The following is a 5,707-nucleotide window of genomic DNA, read 5'->3' as shown; positions in this document are numbered from 1 at the left end:
AGCACCAAATGAGAAAACAAATTAGATCAATGTGAAAACAGTTATCTACTTTATACAAAACACAGCAGTCTTTCTTTTTGTTACAGTCTTTTTAAACTCACAGAATGTACATCTTCACAAGACCCCAACAGTACAGGGCATTCAACTGAAGCAAAATATATCTTAAACAGTACATCACTCTCAACACAACAGTGTGTAGGTGAGCTTATGGACCATTTGTTTGTGTATTGAGTATATTCACAAATTTTCAAACATCTAAATATGATATAAATATGTGGTTGACGTCAACATGCTGTAATATACTCAATATACTTTGTTTGTTTGGGTATGAGGTATTCTTACTGTAACGACGTACAATATATTTCCAGACACAATATGCAGCTGACATCTACATGACGTCATCAAAATTATATCATGTTCAGTCAGTTTCCTCAAGTGGTTGCTTCGTTGTCCTCTGAAAATTACACTATTATGTGTACTTCTACAAACTATCATGTTCTACCTAACATGTGATGATGAAGACAAACGGCTACTCCTGGCATCAGTCTAGAACGTAAGTCAGTCAATGCCATACTCCATATTCTACTCTTTTAGTACCGTTGTGATATTTGTTGTTTTGTTTGAGTGTAGGAAGGTGTGAATTTAGCAAAGAAGCAATCAAAGTAAAACAAATAAATGCAAAATAAAATAAGTGCAATGTAATATAAAGAATGCAACTTTGTAACTGGCAGAATAGTGGTTAATTTTGATAGTATGTGTTTTATTGTTGGTGCCTAAATCTTGTCATACATCCAGTTTGCTTTGTTTTTTAACGGATGTGTTTTCCCAATGATATGATGAGTGTTCATTTTTTAATGGAGTGTCTTATGAAGGAAAACGTGTGCAGTGACCATGAGTAAGTGTGTAGCATAAAGCAAAATGTGTGTTACTGAATTGCTACTACTACAGTGTTAAGCAGAACTTTTGTTTAAGGTACGGACACACTGTGTTTAAGTTATGTTACCAACAACTTAACAATATGCTATTTTGGTCTAAGCATCAGCCTCTAGTGTTCAAGCAGTAGGCAAATACTGTAAGGTGCAACCTCTACGTAACCCCCTCCCAAATGTTCCAGTTGGTTTGGCCCAAGAGTCGTCTTTTCTGTTGCAGGGAAATTAAACAATGCAGCGGAACACAATTAAGGAGAAAAGCCCACAAAATATGAATGAAAAACAGCAGTGTCAAGAGTGAAAGCAAAAGTAAAATCATAATGTAAGTACAACACAAACACATGCTATTTCATAGCTGTTACTCTAGTTAGTCCATTACCTAATGAGGTAAAAAAGCTGAAAAGGTGTATATGTTTCAAATTGATTCAATAATAAAGGTAGTAGCCCTAATAGTATGCCTAATAAAAATCAAATGAGGTTGCAGCCAAATGCCGAATTAACAGACATGATTTCAAGCTGGTAAGCTATAATGATGGCAAAATACCCAAGACAGTTCAAAGATCATGAAAACACTTACAAAGTAGCCTAAAAACTCTTAAGTCACTATTTGGATATTTCATCTGGGCATTTTATCTCAACAATGTAGCTATTTGAGTGCTATTACAGTGAACCTATCAAATCATGCTAGTCATGTCACGTCAAGTCTACTGGTGTAGAGAATCACCACATGACTTCTGTCACTGCTTTGCTACTCTTAAACACAATTAAGGACAAGGAGTTTTGCTGACATCAAGTTATATTAAGGGAAGATTTGAATGAAAAAACAGCATAACAGATGATGAGATGGCAGCAGCAGCAGCAGCAGCAGCTGCCAGGAGCTTTGGGTGAGCGTCTTTTTTCAACACAGAAGAGTGCATCCATGACAAAAAAAACGCTCTCCTTTTGAAGGGGGAAAACACTATTTTTAACTAAACTAACCATAACTTCAGAAAGGGAGACGACAGGAATATGCCGTTTTCACCAATGAATAGTTGAGATTCTCAGCGTTCAGACAAGTCCTGTAATGTGTCTGTAGGTCTAATAAAAATATTCTGTGGCTGTTCAAAACACAGCCACTGGCTGGGAATCAGACGCTAACGTTCCTATTCATGTAATCAGCTAAAACCACAACGTTCTATATTACTTGCAGTATGCTAGGCTAATCTTGTAGGCTATCAGACCCTTATATCATTAAAATGACTTATCATTAAGCCTATAGTAGGTAGCTTATAGATAATAGGGCCTACTAAATATGAGTAGTAAAGCTAGTAGGCCTACCTAAAGGTAGGCTACAACACCTAAAAAACACCTCAGGCCTAAGTCCAGTACAAATAGGGTACAAATTGGCTATTAAGCTTTTTGATGTTATATTTATTTTAATTTGAATTACAAATTGTAAAGTTGAAGTTTTCTGTTGACTCAACAACATAGCCTACACCTGAACATAAGTCCAATAAAATTGTGAGCCATTTTTTTCGGGCCTAGGCTGCTCAAATTCCTTTTACATATCAAAGTGGCATAGATGTGAATTAAAATCCCGGCCTGATTATAGGGCCCACTCTGGCCCTGGTTACAGCCATCAACCGTATCCAACGTAACTTATCCAACGTATAATTTTTGAAGGACACACTGTTTTTCACATAAGTTATATTACAGTTTTTCTCGATTGCTTACACAGAATTTCTGGTACTTCACACACGGAACATCTCACCCATTTCCCAACTCCCCAAACCAATGTCACTGAACACTAAACACAATTCCTTCTTTACACTCATATTTCAATTTTAAAACACACTCTTTTCAAACCACTACACACAATTATCTGGATTACACACAATTTTCATGAAGGAAATCCCTGGTTGTCGCAGTGAACACACTGTCATTCAAAATACTAAAATCAACCGCCATACTATGTTCGCTTCCTCATCACATGGGCAGACTCTCTTCATACCGGTTTACAATCTGAAATCATCACCCCATAAGGACACACATTGCATGTGATATTGATGAAAACATGAGTGGATGCAGTGAGAAAACAAATTTGTTTAGTTTTTGAACTCAAAAATATTTTATACAAGACATCACTTTCATGTGGTTACCCAATATTTTACAATAAATTAGTGCATTTTTTTAAATGTCAGAAAAATATGTAAAATATATACACATCTGTGTACTCCGAGTCTAACAACAATATTTCAGTATTTTACTACAGAAAAATACCCTCTTTAGTAAGTAGAACACTGAAGAATATAAGTTTCCACAGTCTGTCAAGTTGAGTATAGAGTTTTACCTTCTGCATATTACTGTTCAATGGTTCACATAAGAGTGTATTACAGTTTTTCTCGATTGCTTACACACAATTTCTGGTACTTCACACACAATTCTCGGAACATCTCACCCATTTCCCAACTCCCCTAACAAATTTCACTGAACACTAAACACAATTGACCTTTCCGCAAACTCCTCCCCCCTTAGCAACGGTTGCTATGCGAGTCAAGCTTTCACGTATTCCAGGTTCTCAGCATTAGAATGAATGGCATGCGACATGTTTTCACCCCTGTCAATTTCGGCTCTGCCCATGGAAATCACTAGCAATTTGTTGAGAAACAGCAAATTATAAGATAAAAGTTGACAAAAAGGTCTGCAACAGGCTTATGAAGGCTACATCCACAACATTATATGCTGTCTTTGTAGCCAGATGAGACAGAGGGTAGGCTAAAGCCTACAGATCCCAATGTAAGAGGCAAGCACCTCATAATTTACAAGAGCAGCAGTGCTTATGTAGGCCTAGACCTAAAGCAGGGTAAGTCACCTTTATCACACGTTGCATTAAAATCCACATGATTATCATATTTGTTGCATTAAATCCATGTGATGGTAACAGATGCCAAATGTAAACATTCCCACCTGTAGCGCTCCAGTCTATTGCTCCCACATCGTTGGTTTGGCTTGTTCAACACATTTGACCTCATGCAAGTGAAAGGCAACCCTTTGGAACCCCAATCCTCCACAAGCTTCACACAGCAATGGCACAATGATACCAAAATAAAACCAGTGCCTGTGTCATCTGTGGTTGCTCCAAAAGCAAAGGTGTTTCTAGGTGTCTCTTGCGGTCACTAGGAAACCAGTAAGCCTACATTAAAGTTCAGTAAATAGATAAATAAATATTTCCAGTAATCTACAAATACATTGGCTACATTGTAAACAGTGGAAGTTAGAGAGAATTTCGTTGTAGGCCTACTGCGCTCCCCCCTGGAACTTCAATGTGACAGGTGGCAAACTGGCTCTCCTACAAAGGCAGACAGGAACACCTGAGCTATTTGGTGCAAACCTCCTGTGGACATCACTGTTGTTGCAGACCACACATACCCTCTTGGAGTGGCTTAAGTCATCAGGTAATTCACCATGACATGAAATGGGTTAAAGCACTTAAGCAAAAAATGAAAATACACAGGTCATGACAATATGCATGATGATGGATGGCATTTAATACACAATAATAAAATAATCAATACATAATACACAATAAACACACTCAGGAGTCAGGACTGATGTTGACTGATTAAATATTGTGCTCACATTCTGTAAACTGATGTGGAATCTGAATGAATCTTTTGTAACCATATACTTGTCTAAATGTCATCAGTGTCAATAACAGTTCACTACACAAAGGACGGTCTGGTGTGCCACTGTACCTGGATTATTTGAAATGTTGAACTCATACAAGGTATTAAACTGCTCATAGGTGAATCAAGCACAGTAGCCTACTGGAAATAGCCTAACACATCACTTTCATGCACAGACTCTGGTTTTAACACCAAAGTAGTGTGTAAATGGAGTTTGTATCTAAGTTGTTGGAGCTGGACATCCTTTGCCTCTAGTTGTACGGTCAGCTTGTTTATCTCAGCCTTCTGAGTGGCCACCATGTCCCTCAACATCTGAAGCTCATCTCCATGATCAGTGGTGGGATCTGTAAACAACGAACAACAACAGGAAAAGTTAACAAACTGCATATAAATAATCTCTCTCTCGCTCGCTCTCTCTCTCGCTCTCTCTCTCTCTCTCTCTCTCTCTCTCTCTCTCTCTCTCTCTCTCGCTCTCTCTCTCTCTCTCTCTCTCTCTCTCTCTCTCTCTCTCTCTCTCTCTCTCTCTCACACACGCACTCTCACACACGCACTCTCACACACGCACTCTCACACACGCACTCTCACACACACTCACACACACACACACACACACACACACACACACACACACACACACACACACACACACACACACACACACACACACACACACACACACACACACAAAGACACACACACCTACCATGGTCACTGGTGTTTGAAGCACTTTGTTCCACAGTGTTCATGTGTTCAGTGGAGTTTGAGCTCTCTCCTCGTACCCTGTAAACAATCAGTTTGACTTTCCATTACATTTTCATAGTAATACAAGGTTGATGCATGTTGGTGTAGGGCTAAGATGTTTTGTTGATGTTTTGAGAATGATGACTGGGTACAACAATCTCTATTAATATTGCAATGTACTAAATAATCTCTGATTGAAGGCACTAAAATAAAATGCACATTGTGAAGCACAGCAGATCTGGGATCTTAAATCAATACTATTAATTATTATTCAATCTCAGTTCAGTTGCAATGGTTACATGAGGTGGGATTCTAACGCTAATAGCAGAATACTTTGCCCAGCATTGCTGATGCTTGTTTACTACAAGCAAA

The 5,707-nt window shown here is 38.3% G+C and overlaps 1 long non-coding RNA gene across 1 annotated transcript in view; it reads right to left on the bottom strand.

The window, feature by feature from the left end:
* Nucleotides 1–4,438: 4,438 nt before the first annotated feature.
* Nucleotides 4,439–5,707, bottom strand: part of LOC134459959 (uncharacterized) — a 1,794-nt gene continuing 525 nt past the window's right edge. The window contains exons 2-3 of the long non-coding RNA XR_010036916.1: nt 5,298–5,374; nt 4,439–4,938 (exon numbers count right to left, since the gene is read on the bottom strand). This is a non-coding gene — a long non-coding RNA (uncharacterized LOC134459959). The remainder of the gene's footprint in view (nt 4,939–5,297; nt 5,375–5,707) is intronic.

This window comes from Engraulis encrasicolus, chromosome 12, assembly GCF_034702125.1.
Source record: "Engraulis encrasicolus isolate BLACKSEA-1 chromosome 12, IST_EnEncr_1.0, whole genome shotgun sequence".
Taxonomy (NCBI): Eukaryota; Metazoa; Chordata; class Actinopteri; order Clupeiformes; family Engraulidae; genus Engraulis; species Engraulis encrasicolus.
The sequence above is the reverse complement of the archived record's forward strand: the minus strand, read 5'-3'. Positions and strand labels throughout refer to the sequence as shown.